This window comes from Lutzomyia longipalpis, chromosome 3 (assembly GCF_024334085.1).
Source record: "Lutzomyia longipalpis isolate SR_M1_2022 chromosome 3, ASM2433408v1".
Classification (NCBI taxonomy): Eukaryota; Metazoa; Arthropoda; class Insecta; order Diptera; family Psychodidae; genus Lutzomyia; species Lutzomyia longipalpis.
In genome coordinates this window covers 7599939-7620814 of record NC_074709.1, presented here as the reverse complement: position 1 = coordinate 7620814, position 20876 = coordinate 7599939, and the positions used below count along the sequence as shown (strand labels likewise).

Genomic DNA, 20876 nt, shown 5'->3' with positions numbered 1-20876 from the left:
AAATCTTTACACACCACGCTTGCAGGAGGAAGGAGCAAATACATACATGGCATGCGCGCATGTGTGAGTCTCACTCACCGGCGCACGCAGCAATAAGTGAGAACGGTGCGAGTATACTTTTTAGCATACGCTCTGCTCTCTCCTTCGTTGGACATGATGGCGGCGAGTGTCAAAATATTCTAAAATTTGGTGAAAGTGCAGTTTTTTGCAAATATCTCAAGGAGTCAGATTATTTTTTTGAGTGGAAGTTTTTGCAATCAAAAGAGTGATAAATTCCCCGTAGTTTGGTGGTACGGTGCATGTTAGAAGTCGTTTTATTGTGTGTGAAAATCGTGTGCAAAAATTACCGACGCAGGAAAACCGAAGAGGCCGGTAAAGGGAAAATGATTTTTCCTGGCCAGGAAAATGCCCCAATTGCCATGGAATTTCCAAAAAAGGCAAAAGGGGATCTTGTATTGTGTGTGAAATTTTTTTTTTGTGAGTGTAAGTGGAATTTTCGTGGAAATTTTGTGCAAATTATTGCCAATGAAGAGGAGAAAAGTCATCAAGTGGGAAATTTTCATCATATTTTGGGCAAGAAAATGCTCAAATCTGCGGAAAATGTCCACAAAAGGTAAGATTACTTCATTATCTAAGATCCCAATACCAATTAAAGTGATAAATTCGGGAAATTTTCACTTTTCCAGCATAATTTTGTGTTGAAGTGGAGAAAAGTAAAATTTACGAATTCTTCTTCTTTTTAAAAATCCATTTGGCGCGCATAAATGTAAACAAAATCTTAATGTCAAACCTCTCGGACGCTTCTCCTTACAACAGTCCCAAGGGATGCTGCCTCCATATACCTCCTTGCATACGATGAAGTAAAATTTCTGAAAAATTTTAAGCTTTAATATATTTAAATTTAATATTCTCATAATACGCAAAATTGAGTGATATTTGTTCAATTATTGAGTCTCATTTTAAACAGAACGATTTTGCATAGTCAAATTTGGCTCAAATAGGTAAACAGGGGTTCTCTATCTTTAGTTTTTTTAAAGGATAGTTATGGTAATTCAAATTATTAGGAAAAGCATTTTTAAATTAATTAAGAATTCATTGAAATATTCTAGTTAATAGAAATTGGGCAATTATTGACCAAGAATTGATCAATTTCAAGTCAAATCTAAGTGAGTCAAGTCAAATCATCTATGCGGAAAACATTGACTTAATATTGAGCTCAATAAATGATTAACTTTTAACAAGTTGTCTTTATTGGATTTACTAATAATTCGCTAGCTATGAAAAAGAAAACAAAAATATCAGAAAAATTTGTTCTAATTTTGAAGTTTATTAGCTGGAATTCTTTATTTATTTCAAGAATTATTGAAGAGTAATTGATTCAATTTATTTCAGTGTTTTATGAAAACAGCAATAAATTGATCAATAATTGATGCATCTATGATCCATCATTTCCATCAATATTTATTGGACCTGATGAAGTGGAAACAAACCTTCAAAATTTCATAGAAAGATAGTCATTTAAAAAACTTTAAAACGGCTCAATCAACGTCTCTAAAAATCATTTAGTATCCTTAATTTTCCATACAAATTCGTGATCTATTTCAATCTTTATTCATCTGTGCCTTTTATTACAAAATGTGATCATAGAGAAATTTCCACGAGTGTACTTTATATATATGTTGGTATATATATAAAATTTATCTCAAAGAGCCTGGGATGGTCCGATGGTCTCTCTCGCTCACCGCGGTATTTTGTGTGTGTCAGTTGGTATGGTTCCGTTGCTCATGCAGTCTCCACCAACAGTTCACTTCCAGCACTATGCATGTTGGATTATTTCGCTGCCAGCAGTCTCTTGCTGAACTCGTGAGCATACGGACCCTGTGATGTCGCATAAACCCGGTTAACACTGCATGTACAAATTGTGTATTGAATCGATAAACATTAATGGATGAGGACAATAATTACTTTAACGAGTTTAACCTGTCAGTGCCATTTCTACTCAATCTCTAAAACTTATATTAAATTCTTTGCTATATATGCCAATACAGATATATAGTTCTACTATATATGCACATATTCGTCAGGCCTGAGTGACGTTTTTACCCCTATATACATGCTTGCCCTTTACTCCTCTCTCTCTCTGTTGATTTTTACTCATAAATATGTAAACATTTAAGTGCAAAAAATTGTGAAGACTCAATTCTAAAGTTATGAATAATAAGAGTTTCTAAATGGAAGATATTTTGTGCTGTTGAACTATTAATTGTTGGCAAAGAAAAAAGAGTTCAGTGTCTTCTGCATTAATTAAATGTGAAAAGAATTCTAAAGAGAACAATTTCTAAAGATTCAAGAGTGATTATTCTAACTTCTCTTTACTCCACAAATTGTGCCTCGAGAATAAATTGTGTGAAAATTTGAGGAGAGTGTTTTAGGGAAGTGCCAATTATGTATATTGGATTTACATGACTGTTTCTTTATATATAGTTGTACTATATGCAGAAATATATGTATTCATCAATCGTTTAGTCTCATTGACCATCATATTGTGAAATAAGTAAAAACAATCAAGTCTAAAGTGCCACTCATGCAATAACTATTTATTTTAATAAATTTTTATTTAGTTTTCCTCCCAAAAGTGCTGTCATTGAATAATTTATTTAACTCAATTGCATTTGGGAATAAGTTTGAAAAAAAAACCTAATTTAGTGAAGCCATCATCATCAATGCCAAATAGGTTTCAGCTTATGAAAATAATTAATTGGTAAGTTTTCTCCACATAAAAATTTAATTTTATTCCTTCAAGAATTTGATAAGATTTAGTTTTTCTAATTTCTTTTAAAAATATAAATTTTTTGAACTTTTAACGAATTTTTGTAAATCTTTTTGTTGAAGGTGTTGATTGAACTGAGAGCTCTAAAAAATATTTTTTATCAATTTTATTAAATTAAAAATGTTTTCTTTTCGATGAATAATATCGACTGTAGTAGATGTGTGATGAAAATTCGTGGGAAAAAGATCGGGAAGTATACCTATAGGAAAGAAACACGCAAGTATTAAGCAAATATCGATAGATCAAACAATTTATATTCAGCAAGAGCTTGAAGATGATTTTAAATTATTCGAAATGTCGCTGATTGCAGAAATGTTGCGTTTTTCTTGGTCCCATCCTGATTGCTTCTCAGAAGAATTTTCATTACGTCTTTTTATCAATTTGTAAGCATTCCAAAGAACTTTATTCTTCCTTTATTCAATATTTCTCAAAGTGCCATCTGAGTCAAATATTTTATTATTCTCTTGAAAAATAAAAAGTTTTTCAAATAAAAATATTTTCTTATATCTTAATCAATTTTTTTTAAATAAACTGTCTAAAGATTAAAAAAAAGAATCACAGCTCAAAAAAGATTAAAGATCTAGGCTATTAAACATCTCTTCGATTAATTTGCATCTTAGAATTTAGATGGCGCTACATGTCTTTATCTTACTATACTTTCAGAACACAATGCTATTTTATCTTACAAACTTCCTCAAATTATCTTAATTCTGAATGGAAAATTTCAAATTGAATCTCTTGGAAATCATCGAGACTTAAATCTCAAATCTCTAGGAAGTTTTACATGTTGTGCGACACTGCGTATGAAGCTCATATAATCTACTCCCACTGCAACCTGCTAAGCATTTTATGTAAACGAAAAATATCTTTATACATTCTCCTCCATCTAAAAAATGGTTTACATTCAAATCTCTTGGTAAGCTTACACCGCAAATTGCTCTTTTGCTAACGCTTTTTTTCCACTAAATAAAAATCGTTACCTAAAGTGCACCTATACTGACAAATTTGAAAGCACATCTTCATGTGTGGAAGTTGATTTAGTGGTGAGAAGAAGAGAAAAAAATCTCCTCTGGGGTTTTCACTTTTCCAAATTCGTGTACACATATTTTCACTTGTGTTTTACTCGCTGCGATAAAAATAAACACATGTTGGGTGATTCAAGAGTTTTTTTTCCCTCTACACTAGGCGTTAGAAATTACCATCATGTAAATTGGGTTACTAATACGGTTTGGGGCAAGCCCAAAAGCACTTTTGAAAAGAATCAACAATTAGCGATACTGCCAAATCACATGATTTAATTTCATTTTGAAATTCATATCTGATCACCGAGAGCAAAATGATCACCTGCGTCGATTGATTGGGGCTTCTCGCTTTGATTTATCAATTCACAATCTCTCAAGAGAGATTTATAAAGCACCTTCTTACAGTCAGAGCTTGTATGTGAAAAAAAATCCCGTGGCGTAGACAAATCATATGGGCTCTTATAGGGAAAAAGATGGTGTGTGAACTTTTGTAGAAGAAAAAAAAATGAAATAGAAGAAAGTGATTTTAAAGTTATCCGGATCGTCATTTCTATATTTGGCTCCTTTCTTCTCAATGTGAAAACATTCGTTGGAGGTATTTTTGGATGGCGAATCTTCCCCATGTTGAATTTTCATTTCACTCTTATTTTCTTTTCTTTATTGTACAATCACCATACGCATATTCATTACAATATCTGTGGTGATGTATTAATCTTTAACTTGTAGACCCCAAAAACCATTTAAAATGCATTTAAAACTCTTAGGTCCGCTATATATTCTTTTTTCTGGTACGCTTTCCATCATTAATATTGTTGAGTTTTACTTGGGAATTTATATGAATGGCAGCTTCCATAAGTGGTCAGTTAATAATACTACTTAATAAATGAGAGATTAAGATTTAAAAGATTAATTAGATTACTTTTAGTATCATTGATAAATTTACTTTCTTCAGCTGAATGTAAACAAGCAAGAAATTCACTGAAAATTGAATGAAAAACATGAAAAATCGATAAAAATAAAATATGGGACAATTCTGGACAAGAAATCTTTACTTTTCCTTTCTTAAAACTAAAAAAAAAATACTTCTCATGAAATCTTTTAAGGATTGTTGAAGCATTGGGATCAATTCTGTTAAAAATCTTTTCTTTCCTTTTTTTAATTTGTCAGTTATAAGATTTATGTATTCTATGAAAATCTTATAAAATGTTGATAGAAAAATTACTTTCACAGAGCTTTTTGAGGATATTCCGGACTAATTTTTGCAACAGCATATCCTTATAGAGATATCATCTGTCAGAAAATAATTTTTTTTTAACAGAATTGACCTCACATAATTGAAAATTTTTGAATTTATCATTTAACCACATTTGAACGAATGTTTTAACAGAATACATAAGAACGTTATCTGATCTAGTTTTGAAATCTTTGAAATATTCTTACGATCTCAGTAGATTAATTTTGTCTCTCATAGAGAATTAATTTGAAAGAAAGAGTCCATTGTTGATCGTACATATAGGATACATTAAGAATTTGCAGTGAGAATTGCTTTGTAGGTAGTTTTCCTCTCATGGGTTCCACGAAAACAAATGAACATAATTCAGACAACAACTTATGCATGCCAGAGAAAGGGCAATAAGAGATAGATTTTGGCATAATAACGCCAAAGCAGGGAAGTCAAAAGTAAGGAATAATTTAAATGATCATGATTTGCATATTCTTCAAAAACAAGCGGGGAATTTTAAGAATTTTTTTGAAGTTATTTTTCTTATATTTGAAGCTAAAACTTAGATCAAATTTTTTTCTATATATTTAATGATTTTTTAATTCGTTCTAACTCTGGTTCTATTCGTGTAATCATAATATGAAAAGGTTTGAATCTTTACAATGAACTGCAATGAATTTTATCCCGATAAGACTATTTTTTCAATTAAAAAATTGAGTTCAAAAATTTATTTATTTAAATTATTTAAGAAATAGAATTTTAAAAAATCTGAGACAATTTTTCTTAGAATTGTCTTGAGAATATTTTTTTCAATTTGCATGGTTCTAGCTTCAAAAATAAGAAAAACAACCCAAAATTTTTGAAAATCTCCCGCTAAACAATTTGTTGATTAGAAAACTTTAAAACTTTCATCAATATTTGCATCTTGTGATATGAATTCAAATGAAATGAGAGAGCAAGAAGGCAAAAATTTGGACGATTTGGGCTTTCTTCCTAAGTTTTGACTGCAGTGTGTAATGCTATACTGTATATATCTACCTATACAAACATCAGCATAGTCATCATATATGATAAACAAATATTCTCATAATTGAAGCAAATTGACGATCTTAGGAGGAATGGAAATTGTGGGAGTGATACATAAATATACAAGTATATTTCCATATAGTCGCTTTACATAAAATAGATATGACGTGATAGAACAATGCAGGCCTGAAATGGGAATAAATGCTGAATACGGTGATCAATTGAAAGATTACAACTCAACTTGTATATGTATGCATTATTTCTCTTTTCCTCACGTTCTTGGCACTTTTGTTATTTCATAAAACCAGACCAAAGTTTAATGTTCTTTATGTCTTGTAAATTCTTCAATAAAATGCATAAAAGAACTCTTGTTTGACTTGTGCTGACTCATGTTCTTTCAACTTGTATATAAATTGAGGTATATTATGTACCTCACATATATCATAGATATATTACTGCATAAGTAAACATAGGTTTATGCTACTATTCACGTTAGAAAATGCCAAATTAGGATATTACATGAGGACGATATGAAAAAAAGAGACTTGATTGTGAAATAAATATGACTTGCTGGGACATTTTGAAACCGTTTAACTTTTCTTCTTCTTCATCTTGACCGGCCTGAAGAATTCTCCCAAAGAAATCTCCAAGAATTCCCATTCATTCGTGAAAAAGAATTTGCCATTTGAGACATAAATATTCCCTTCACGGTGAATTCTCTTGCACGTCATAAAGATGTTGTAAATATAAATTCCTCCTTGTTGAAATGCTGCATGACGCATCCCTAATATTTGCATTCCACCGATGTCATCGGCGGCGGTGGTTGGCGCGTCCAATGACCGATCTCATGATCTTCAAGGAAATTTAATACAAAATAAAATATATTCCGATCACGTTTCACCACAAACTTTTTTTTGTCATCGGACTTTCTACGCCATCAGAGAATAATTTTAAAATGTTTTACTACAAAAGCCGTCCAATTAGTTGGGTTGTGTGTACAGTTCAAAATTACAAAGCAAAACCGGGTGGGTAATTTAGCTTATGCTTCGTTATATAGCTGTGAGTATCTGTCAGAGTATACATAGTTAGAATTGTGTCTCTATGAACTATAATGCTTTTATAATTTTCTTTTATAAAACTTTAGAGAAGTTGTTAGGAATTTCTAGAGGAAAAACTTCAAAAAAAAAAAGAAAAAGAAATTTTGATTTTCTTTACTTTCTTTACGCTCCACGTTACGTACTTACGTGGAAAAATTACGATTTTTTTTGGAAATAAATAAATACCTAACAAGGAAGGGAAATTTCTTTCTTTTGCATGCTCAGCATCCTCAGTATTCTCTTAAATTTATTATCTAACTTAATTAATTAAAAAAAAATTGGAACATATTGTAAAATATTGCTGACTCCATAAAAAAACAGATTTGCATATTTTTGTTTGACTTTAAGCTCTTTGATTTCTTTGTTTATCCACTTTGCAATATTTCTTTTATATATTATACATACATACTTCTTAGAAAAGGAAATCTTGGAATTGCGAAATACAAACAATTCATCTGTTTATGCCCGTTATGCTGGGGTGTCCAAGATACCTTGGACTTCTCTATTTAACGTCTTTAATTGGACAATAAATAAATGCAATGCAATAGACATAGGCGCAAGATGGTGGAAGATCATTGACCTTCGAAGATGATAAAATAAACACTTGATGGTGCGATCGACGCGATCTTCAATGAAAAAATTTATTCCCTTTTAGAACTATCCCGTGGCAAAAGTATACATAGCATGAATTATGTAATTTATTATCAATCTTGTACACGATGTTTAACTTGAGGTTAATGCAATTTTTAACACATACTACGTATACCTATATACATTGCACATTTATACTATGTGTGGTTGGTAGTACAAGGAGTGAAATAATAAAAAAAATTTCTTCTCTCTTAAACCCTTCTGCAACACCCCATTAGAAAGTAATTATTTTCTTGCTGTTCATTCTATCGCACAAGCAGCATCATGTAGAGAAGCATGTTAAAATTAATTTCTTATCCACATTGCTCTCATATAGAGCTTTATATATAGCTCACAGTGGTATGAAGATAGTTATTGGAAAAACTTTTTTTTTTGTATTTATTCCGAAAGAAATTAATATGAAACCTCTTAAAAGTAAATTGACATTTATGCTAAAGATTCGATGTCAATTCAATAAAAATTCAGTGTTAAATGATTAAATCCAAAAATATTCATAATTTATGTGAGCATAACATGTTTTCCATATAGCAGGTAAATAATTGTGTCTGGTACTACAGGTACATCGTCGCATATAGAGGTGATTAAAAATATGAAAAAAATCTTCGATTATTTCTGGGTATCTTTTGCGCATTTCACGGGTTTATATCTGCTTTTCACCTCAGTCTTGAAACGAAAAAAAAAATGAAACTTCATGAATGAAGCATGGCACATCGTGCATACGTATAATTGCGTGTACCGTATCATCAACCTCCCGGTCATTCAATAAATTGATGGCACTGGGAAGTAAACCTAATTACCTTGGTAAATGGCGGCCAATAAGGTGGACTGATTCTCTGCCAAGCCACAAGCATCATGAGAATTTGGCTTCTTTTTTTGGGTTGTCAGGAAATAATAAATTTCAAGACGGCGCTTTTATGTGCCCACCAACCACATACGATGTTTTGAACTTTTCCAAGAGAATCACATAAAATTTTTTGAAAACAATAAACCATCTCGGAGAGAGACTCCGCGGAGGGGCGTTCATCTGAATAATTTCAACTTAAACGACCTAAACTTTATAAATAACACGTGGAAACTGTCACTGATAAATCATAATACATTGTGACCACATATTAAATGCATTATTATGTTTTTCTGGCAGACATTTCTGTGGAATCTGGGTGGTTGCAAATTTCAGAAAGATTTCTGCAGGGAATTTTTTTAAATTTTTTTTTTGTACAAATTAATAAGATCAGAAAAATGCCAAAAAGGATGCAAAAGGGTGGATTATATGATTACCCGACCTGTATGAATTAAAATCGATTTAAATCATTAATTCATAACTTTTGGAAAGCGCGCAAAATTCGAAATTTGTGTTTCTGGTTTACGCAGATCAGGGAAATTCGAGTTTATTGATGGCAGTATAAAATTGAGAAGAAATTGACAGTCTGATATACAAGTAAATTAAAGATCGTATGCAAGAGATTATGAGTAACTAAAGTACATGTATTAACCCTATAATGGCCGCGAGGTTGATTTTAAAATTTTCCCTAAATGTGCCATAAAACTCAACTAAAAACTCACAATTAGCTAAAAAAAAAAGAGAATTTTAGCTAAAAATTTAGTTTAAGAATTATTGAGAGATTACATAAAAACGGGAGATTTTTATAAAAATTTGTCGTCACTACTCAGACTCAATCCAACATTAATGATTTTTTAACAGAACAAAGAATTTTTGAAGATATCAGGCATTCTAAAAATTTTCAGTAAATATTTCAAACTTTCCTTCTGCTCTTTTCTTACAATATGTATCATAATGGTCCTGAAAGGGTTAACTTGTATTATATACCCAATGGGTAATGAGACGGAAAGACTGAAAGTTAATTTATTAAAATTATGTCATTAATGAAACTGATGAAAAATATCTCAAAATTACCTTCCACAAAAAAAAAAAGATTAATCACCAAAACTCATATACATAAATATGTCATAATAAGTGATTAAGTTTCTGTAAATTAAATTACATTGAAAAACTTATTATATACCTACTCTTGTAAGTCTTGTCGACTTTTCTCTTGAAGAAGAGCTTTTGATGTTTAATTGAGATTTTATTCTAACTTCAATTGCGGTTTTTGTGTAAAGGACTAACTATATTCAAAGAGGAAGAAATTAGCAAATGAAAGGATTTTTATACCTAAATCCTCATCATTCTCTAACAAATTTCCTCATTCCTGCTTCCATCTGTACCCTAAAATTGCAAAACTAATAAAAAGGCAAAGGAGTTTCTCCGATTCGCATCGTTTTAGCATAAATTTCCAATATATTTCCTTGCGTTTCAACGACCTGTCGTTTTTTCGCACCATTTCACGTTTTTTCTCCCGCCTAAAGGGGAGACGATCAGGGGGCGGTGAAACAATGTGATATATTTACAATTTTTTTTCTCTCTGCTCTTTTCCTCTTCGCATCTCTTTACACCGAACATTGTAGTTGATTTGGATGCAAAAAGGAAATCGAACAGAGAGGTGCCTTTTGCGAGTTTGCAGCGTGTGTAAGTTGAATTAAAGTCCATGAGAGTGCGTTCAAATACAAAACTGATGCCAATCGCATTTTGAAAGAAAGTTGATTGAATTGGACATTAAAATGGATAAAATATGTAAAGGAAAATTTTAATCAGCATTGAACTCCTTATACGTTAAGCAAACTCCAACACAGAAAGCTCCCAGAGAGAAGTTTATTAAAGCTACAAATCTCAATGTTTCTTGGCGTGACAAAAATAAGCAAATTTGCACGTTATATATTGATATGGGGGGATTCGCATAGAGTCGCAGAGAGTGAGATGAAGTGAGAGTAAAGGGGAAATAATCTTGAGAGATTTTTTTTCCAAGAATTTTAAGGACTTTTTTTATTTTCCTTTCTTTTGTGACGTTGAGGTTTTATTTTCAAGGCTTCTGGTGTTCGCCAGAGAAAATTCCCGATCACCCAAGGAAAAGCAGCAATTAAAGTCAAAGCTTTCGACCCTAATAGCGGGTCTTCTTCAGTGGCTGAAAGGACACTTTTATTCAAACATTTAACATAGGTTTTTTACATAAATTTACATGATTTTTAACAATTTCTTGGACAACAATAAAGGAGGAGTGTTTAAAGAGTTATTGTTTATGTAAAAAACCTATGTTAAATGTTTGAATAAAAGTGTCCTTTCAGCCACTGAAGAAGACCCGCTATTATGGTCGAAAGCTTTGGCTTTAATTGCTGCTTTTCCTTGGGTGAACGGGAATTTCCTCTGACGAACACCGGTAATCTTTTGAAGAGTTCACAGATTTATTTTGAGCTTAAGATATAATCTTCTTTTAGGAATGGTTTACAATGTTAATTCAAAATCAATTTATATTTAGAAAAAAATTCCTCAAAGATTTTATTAAAAAAAATGAACAAAGAATAAAAAAATGAAGAATAATAAACAAAAATATCCCCTTAACCGGTCCTAAAGTATTTTCCGTGAAAGTAAAAGTAACAATATGAGCAAATATTAATTAAAGGCTTTATTTTATCTCACACTGCTCCTCTTTCCAACAATTCAAACGTGACACATTTTCTCCTCTCATAGGTATAAGATTCACTCCACTATGTATGTATATATTTTTATGCATGATGTGTATACATATTTAGTAAAATAATCCAGTTGCACGCTCATTTACCTCATTTTAGGTTAAATAAAGAAAAGGTAAATATTTGCAAAAGAAGGAGAGTGAGATGGAGCAATTGGTTGTGGTAACATTGTTATGGAGAGATAGTGTACGTGGAATTTGTACATCGAATTGTAAGCAATTTCATTGGCAAATGAGTTTATCGTGAGGAAACAATTAGACAATTGATAACATTTTAAGATTTATACAAATATGTGTATTATTTGCAAACGGTTTTTGCTCGTCTACATCTGTATATAATTTATTTCAAATTTCCGGGTTTGTGCCTCTAAACAAATACAAACTTCCTCCAATGTAAAATATTATTAGTTATTTTAACATTATTAATTGTAGCTTGAGCGTCTATCACTAAACACGTTCTCTCTCCTCCGGACGAGATGAATAATTTGAGATACAAGACCTGGATCAAAGCGTGCGCATCTCTTGGAAAAGAAAGCAAGAGTCATTTTCCACTTGTCCCTTCTCATATCAGTTTTTATTGGTCTCTCCTCTCGGCTCTATGAAGTGAATGCAGCGTGTCTTATGTATATAGCTCGAAAGGCAAAGAATACATACTGTAGGTTTTATCTATATATGGCCATGGGTTATAATTACATTATTTTCGGGCCCATCCGATAAAGTTTTTTCTTTCCTGGCTCAAGAAATCATTAAGATTATTAAAGTTTCCGCTGCCCTACCCTCGAAGTTTTAGTACAGAAACGTTGGCTTTTTTTTGACCAACTTCAATTTTCTCAAGAAATTTCAATTAGAATTCTAGAAAAAAAAAAGAAACTCTCGAGTAATAGATAAAGAATTCGCTTTTAAGACCCTTAGTACACTTTCATGCTTACCTACATACATATTTTCTAGGTAATACATAGAATAAATGAAAATAAACTTTCTTTTGTTTAACAAAACATTTCAGTAAGGTACATTGTAATTGTTTTAGTATAATATACATAAAATGCACATATATAGTTTTAACCATAGTTCAAATTTAAACATGTCTTTTCTCTCTTCTTAGTCAAACACTAACTATACAAGAGACAGATTAAAGACAATACTGGATCGTGCATTGAAATTTTTATAATGTTATATTTATGCAAAACAAAACAAATAAATGTTTTATTGCATATTCTCGCTAAGCATGTAAATAATTTCCTTATTTTCCTTTCTTTTCACCGTACCGTATACCAAGTAAATGCATTCACAGTCTCATTTTCCTTTTCCACTATCGCACCTCTGACATCTTTTTTTTCGTATTGTATAGGTGAGAGAAAAATTTTAATTCAATTTGCAATTTAATCGAACTTCCATGCGACGAGGAATGCTATACGGAGGAAGTTTGCGAATTTTATTGAGAATTTTTAAAGATTTTTATTTCTTTTAAAGCAGACATTTTTGAAAAATTCTTTTGCGATGGAGAATTTTTTTTTGAAGAAAGTAAGCTAATAAAGGTTCAGTCACTTTCGATATTGGGGGAGTAAGATACTAAATTTGACCTTTAAAGATTCTTTTCTTTTTTTTTTTTTTTTTTTTTTTTTTAATATTATGCGACGTTTCGGAGACCGTTTTGGTGTAATTTTAAGGTAAATTTCAAGTGACTATATCTCCGGCTAGGGTGACCCGATTTTCAAAAATTTTCTAGACTTGGAAAATGAATTAAATTTATCTTTCCTACGATGGTCTAATTGTCAAAATAGGCCATTTAGTACCGATATACTAGCGGTCAAATTAAAAATTTTTGTAATTTTGAAAAACGTTTTTGCACCGAAGTTTTCAAAAAAGGCTGTTAAGGGATAACGATTTTACCGTTTTTGGATAACGGTTTTGCAAAGGTGAGATATTTACCTTTCCAAAGCGTTTATATTTTCAAAAATAGGTTTACCATAACCGGAAATATAGCTACTTGAAAAATTGCATTAAAAAATCACCAATTTGGTTCACCAGGAAACTTTTGGCGTATCGTGTAAAAGTATTAAAAATTTCTTTAATCAATTTTAAAAATTGATTTACAATAAATTTAAATGATTCATCATATTTAATAAAAAAAAATTAGGAATTTCTAAACAAGGGGTGTTTATCCGGCGTATATTTTGGTTTTTTTAGCGATTCATCAGAATATTTCCGAAGATCTAAATATTTGACTTCACTTGAACATTTTTTTGCTAAAACCTATCAGCTCAAAACCGAAAAAAATCCAAAAACGTATTTAGGACTTTTTGGTTTGAATTTAGTCTTTTTTACGTTTAATTTACTACTCTTTAGCATAAATTTACTACTTTTCGGTTTGAATTTAGTCTTTTTAGGCTTTAATATTTTTTTTAAGTTTTGTTCCTCAATCTGTGCTGTTTTGAGATTGAAAACCATGTATTCCAATTATTTATCTTAATTTTGTTCATATAAACTCCCTCCTTGTTTCTAAAGGATAAAGGACTACTATTTTAGTCCCCTTAATATACACCTAATTGCCAAAAAAATGTCTTTTCTTCTTAAATTGGTTGACACACAAAACCCAAAAATGCCAGTTTAAAAAAAATTGAAAGCCTTTTACTAACAATGAGAAGCTTTTCTTTATTATATTGTTAAAAATAATTTGTGTCTCGTTCATCATTTGGCAAAAAGAGAGTTTTCTGTGCTGGAAGGTGATCGATATATTGTGATATCTCACGAAGAGCATTCCTTTCAATTTTCACCGGTATGGTATGCTATGTATGTACATAACATCTCTTTGGGTGGAGAGAGAGAAATGAATAATTTTGTGATAAATCAATAAGTTATCTCCGAGGCATGCATAATTTTTCATACTAATGCACCTGAAAGTCTCGCTTCTAAAGTATTTCGCAAAAAGCCCGCAATCCATTTTGGCGGGAAGGAGGATGGGGGAATTTTTTGGATGGATAAAAAGATCGTATTCAAGGTCAGCATGTCATGCGAATTACACATATTCTTCTGGGATGATTATGTGAGTCTCGTTGGAGGTGAAATTGCAGTCACACTCACTCTTTTGGCCACGGGCTACCGGAGATCAAAGAAAAAGGTAGGCAGTTCCCAAAAAGAGATGCGCGCGGGCAATGAAAGCAAAATTGAGCTTGGAACGAGGTGACGGGACAGATGGTGGGACAAAAAGAGCTTAGTTTTGTACAAAAGGCCAACATACAGATGAAGAAGAAAGTCTTCAAGAATTGAGACTTTTTTTTAGGCTTCTCCATAACAAAAAAACAGCCACATTGAAAATGTACATATATATAACAAAAGAAAGAGAGCCGATTTCATTCAAGTTCCACTTTTGGGGTATGTCGAGTGCGATTTTGCTTTGCGCGCGTGATGAGATTGAAATACGAGTGGTAGCTCCTTTTTTTTCACCTTGTGCAATTGATCACACACTCACTTGTGCAAAGAGAACCTCACCAACAATCCCCCCGAACAACCTTGTCACTTTCTATAGAGATTTTATATGTATATTATAAATTTTCCTGATGCTGAGGCGAAAGATCGCCAGATCTTCTGATCAATTGCAAGTGACAAATTTACTCTGACACCGCATTTTGCTGCAATTAAATTGCATATAGCATTTAACAGACGCATGTAGGAAACAACAGAAAAAAAAGTATCGAGCCTCCACCATATGGGAATTTGTGGAAGAAAGTTTTCTATAAAAGAGTTCGCCGCAGAGGCAGGAGAATTCCAATAGCCGCGGAGTGTGCAAAATCCGCAAAATCAATGATCAATTATCGAATTGGCGGGTATGAGAAGGTGGGCAATTTAAATATTTTCTGACACGCCATTCCATGCGGTGGATAAATGAAATCGTTTTTCTTTTTGAAATCCTATCCCCGGCAATGGTATTACACCTCTCTGTGTGTGAAAGCAGAAGAATTATTGTTTTCGCCGTCAAAGGGAGACAAATAATATTCTTTTTAGCCATGCCGAATATAATGAATAATAATCAGCTAAATATTTACATTCACTTTTCCTTCAACTATCATAAAATGTACTGTGCTAGAGAGAAGTTACACAATATAATGTTCCAACTAATATTGTTTTAATGAATTAAACATGCTTACATTGAAGTTCGGCTCAAACAGGGCTCAACCTATTTGCAATCATCATAAGTCCTACATGAAGGTACAATATAGCATTGATTTATTCACTACAAAATTTTTGAGAAGATTTTTTTTTGGAAAATTTCTTTTCTTTTACTTTTGCTTCGATATCCTATATATTGTACATATGTATGCACAATTTATGTTAAAAGAACCATTATGTCGTATACTACGTACATAATACGGTGCAATAGTCATCGTAATATGTATTTTTCAATTTTCACTTTGAATCAATATTGGGACTTTTCAAATTTTTCTGACTTTCCCAAAGCAACGAAAAATATGATTTTCATTTTACCGAAAGGACTGTTAATTAATCTAATTGGTTTGGCTAAATTTTTCCATTTTTGGGATGACAATCGGAAAATTTTCTTTTGCATTTCAGTGCTAAAAATATATTATTTTTTATTTTCATTACAATCAAATGAATCGGGGTAAAGAAAGATTTTGAGAATTTCTTGTACGAAATTTTGAGAATTTCTGTTAAGAATTGATTTATCTAGACAATTTTAAAATTATTCTTTGAGAAAATTTCAAATTTTCCTTGGTTTTTGGCATTAAATATATATCGAGAAATACTTAATACGAGCACTATTGAACCAGGAAGAAAATTCTTAACATTTTAACGTTTCTAGTTGGTTGGATTTTTAGAAGCAAAAGATCAATATAAGGAATCTTGAAAAATCGGAATTATTTTTCTAGGAAAATCCAGCAACAATTTAAATTTTTTTGGCAAATTTAATAATTTTATTTTGAATGTCTAAGAAAGCCTAAACTTCAGGTTCTTTTAGGGAGTGTTTAGACAACAAAATATGTACCCTCTCTCGCTCTTCCCTTGCTGGAAATATTGGAGATTTTGTATTTTCATTCCTTTTTGTGCTTTCAAGGTGTTAACGTAACTGATCTTTTATCGAAGGGCTCAAAGGGTTAAAACATTAAGGCTTATCATCATTATATTTAAGGCTTTTCACGGCTGTCTTCTGCTGGGCCTGGTCCTTCCTCTATTTTTTTTATTTTTGAAAGAACTATGTACATATTTAAAAAATATTTTAAAAAAAAATCCCAACAAATATAGAATTATTATTCCTTCAATAAATATTTAAAAATTCTTTTTTTATTCTTGCAGTTAGAGAGCATAATAAGCTGCGGCATGTAGTTAATTAAATTGAATCGTCACTTGGATGCGAAAAATGTCTGTCATGCGCTTGTCTTCTTTGATGGCCATTGCGATAAATTTTCCCAACATAAATCACCCATAGTGGTCGTTAAATTCCGCTAAAACTGGATTTAATTTCGCATGGATACGCACTATAAAATAACTATGCAGTGATGAAATGTGAGAGAATATTATTTTTATATATTTGCGTTGGGTGAAAATTTGAATTTCTCATGTCACTCCAATAGAAAAATTTATGATTAATCGCATCTCTTGTGCTAATTAGGTTTTGCATGTTTTACATAAAATCGCACGCGATCACCCATTGCGGACTACCCATTGGGTGTTTTCGCTTATATTAGTGTTTGAAAACGTGTCAGATGGGTAGTTCCGGTGAGAAAATATAGTGAGACTGGTTGTCATTGAAATCTGCAAGATTATGTCTTTTTATGCTTTAAAACACATATGTCAAAATAGCTGCAACTGGTCAACATCTCATGTTCAAAATTGTGTCTCAATGGGAAAACCTGCTGGCTCGCGTGTTTTTTTTTTGTTATTATTTATATATTAACGTGCGATTCATTGCGAAAATGGTCTTTCTTCGTCCTTCACATACAACGTTGTTTGTTTATAAAACATACCAAATCGATCATCGTAGCGGTGGCGATTAATGGTCATAATAAAGTAAAGAGACGATGATGATTTGATTCATGAATGCCAAAACAGCGTGAAGCAATTTCACTTTAATATTCAATGTTGTTATATGAATTTACACTATTAACTGATCGCGATCGCACAGTGTGATGTCTTTAAAGGAAATTGCCGCTAGTTAAAAAGGTGATCAGTCGAATAGAGACATTCAGCGACACGATTTTCATGTAATCTTCCTATATGTATGTGAAAATGCTACATATATAGCGTGTGTTATATGTACATTACATATATTTTATTTCAATATATTATATGTCCAATATGTTTATTAATATTCATTATATTGTATAAATTTAAGTAGATTACTATGTCACCTTACATGCTTTCATCTCCAACATACAATCCATTTTGCACATTTTCCAGAACAATACAATATACGTGCGCCTTCTATTCAGGTGAAAAAATGATTTATTTTATGGGCAATATCGAAATATTAGGGTTCGTCTCTCCTCTCATGTGAAATCTCAATTTTAAAGTCGGTCTCTTGTGTGCCTCGGAGATATCATTGCGAGGGTGTGCTTGCTAATGAGGCTTCAAGTTAGGTAATATGTGTGTGTATTGTAATGCAAAAATGATCACACTGAAGTCTCGTAGAAGAGGCCGTAGTTTATTTATAAAATTTATAATTCGTTTTCACTTAAAGAATTTTCATAGGAAATTAATCTTAAAGTTTAATTTTTTTTCTAAACCTTTTTAGCAAAGTTTTAATTTTGAAGCTTAATAAAAATAATGATTGGTTTAGGATTCCCTTCATCAGGGATAAGAGATTTAAGAGAAATATTTTTCAAATTAATTTTAAATAAAAGTCTTTTATCAAATCATCAATTTAACTTAACGAAGAAATAACTTCCGATGGAGCTCTTCTCTATGAGTCAGCTGTATTGGGTGAACCATCACTGTAAAATATATAATATGAATATAAGGAAAGTTAAGTTGCATATCGAAAGTAACATATCTTTAACTTTATAAATTGTATTGTAGTAGATTACTGCTCGATAAAGAATAACATGGTGTTTCAATGTTTTATTGGACTAAGATTTTACAAAGAATTGTGTACGTAATGAAAAAATTGATCTTCTCATTATAACTTTCACTATGTAAGCACCTTGTACACTTTACTTAACATCCATGGCATCTGTGTATATACACAAACTTACTTTACACAATTATATGCTTATTACTATATGGACATGTAATCGAAAAATTTGGTAAAATCATCGCAGGGTTTGCTTTTTTTTTGTTTTAATCTTGCGGAGGAACAAAAATCTTTCCACGGTATTATGTAGGTATATTGTACATAACTACATGAAGGCTTTTTGGAGATACCGTTCAACGCTTTTCCAACAATAAAGTACCTACCTACTCAAAGTTTCTTTCTGTGCATTCTAAATTTGTCCGTTTGTCTCATGCGCTTTAGCCATGCTCAATAGGCCAGAAGTTCAAATTACAAATTCCCTCTAAGGTTTTCTTTTTTTTTTCTTCACAATAAAAAACCCATTGCTATGTATAAAATTTATAACTATACAATACGTCCTCTTCCCCAATAAATGAGGAAATAAACAAGATGATGAAAACTATCTTTTATAATTCAGAGTTCCAAATCAAATTGTGGTGGAATGAACTGATAGAATAAATAAATATACATGTACATGCGCAAATGCATAATACCGTATAACATATGCCTTGCATAGTGCAAAATGGGATCGTGTCAAACAATAAACCCGCGAGCATCTCTAAACAATCAAGTCGTAAATAGTTAAGTGATTTGGTGAATTTGCAGTATATTGTGTTGATTTGCATTCTTCTTTTTTAGGATCACTTGATCAATTCATTTTGCATGGTGTTTTCCTGTATATAATCGCTTATGATTATTGCCGATTATTGTCTTTCCATTCCTATAGAGCCGAGTAAATTACTCAATGGATATGCAACGAAAGGTAAATCGTTCATTGATTTACTAGTTTGCTTATTATTATGTGCAGCATATTATACACAACACATAAGACGGTTAGAGCTCTCACTTTAATGTGGAGAGAGAAATATTTTATGAATTCACCTATTTTTGGGTTAACCTGATGAAATGAAAACGCCTCGCCTAAAATTGTTTGAATTATGATGCCACACAGATGAAAAAATTTCTTTTTTGGGTAAAATATCGTTGTTAGTGTGTCTCCGTGTTGGCTTTTGATGAATCCATATTAACAGAATCGTTTAGAAATAAGTGATTTTTTGTGCAGGATGTCTTCCAGCAGACCTAGGTGACCTAGTAATAATAATAAGGTCTGAAGATTTGGAAAGAATTTAGGAAAAAAATTTGGAGCTTGGAATTAATTTATCTTAAATACGCCGAAATAAAAAAACTTCCCAGAACTTTGCAAAGTTTGCTCGCTATGTGTTTTTTTTTATTTAATTTCGATTTACTTATTTATTTTATTCTAAGGACTTCCTTCACTGAAACTTTCTGGTAATTTATCTTGTAAATAAATTTTTATATTATTAATGGTTTGGGGATCATTGGTTAATTCGCCAGCTTCCTCAATCGGCTGCAACAATTCTCCCCCTTCTGCCCCCAGTCTGTTGTCAATTATTTCAAAATTATATTTTCCAAGTTTAAATTTATTATTGTCCTCATCTGCAATGTAAAGTTTTCTCAAATTTTTCCGATTAAATAGAGGTATTTTACAGGTATGTACGTACCATAATAATATTCATAATATTCATCATCGTATGTAGCTGATAAAATATGTATGTAAATAATCACTACATAAAAATATAGGGATATTCTAATACACATCATGGAAATGAAAATTTATTTTTGTTCCTTTTTTTGTGCTCTGTTTACCTGTAAATCCCTTTGAGAACTAAATTTTTTCTCCTGGAAAAAATATTCTGAATAAAATTTTAATGACACAGTAAAATTAATCAAACTATTAGTAATTTTAACAGAGTGTGTGGAAAAATGGGACGAAAAAAATTCTAATTTTATGCATGATTTTCATTTTGTTAGGCTTCACTTTTTGGTTTTGATATTGACGTTGATTAGATGATACCTAGAGGTGCTTATTTGTCGAATATTTTGATGTTTTGGCGAATAATCCGAATATTTAATTCAGATAAATCAGAATTATCGGTTGCTAAAACCCGAATTAAATTAGGAATTTTTTAAAATTTGAATCAAGTACCTACTTTTCAGATTTGAATTGTTAAACACATTAAACACTTTTTAAGCTTAAATTTTAGGTAATTCTTTATAAGCTTTTCCTCTTTAATCTGAGCCTCTTTAGGACTAAAACGTGAATAATTCTTTTCCAGGTTGAATTTAGGATTTTTTAACATAATCTAATATCCAATATGATGGCCCAAAGACGAAGTTGTTTATTTTCTTAACTTGAA

General features: G+C 31.4%; 1 protein-coding gene across 1 annotated transcript in view; it reads left to right on the top strand.

Annotated features, from left to right (window-relative positions):
* Nucleotides 1-20876, top strand: part of LOC129791784 (uncharacterized) — a 61004-nt gene that overhangs the window by 5435 nt on the left and 34693 nt on the right. The window lies entirely within an intron of this gene.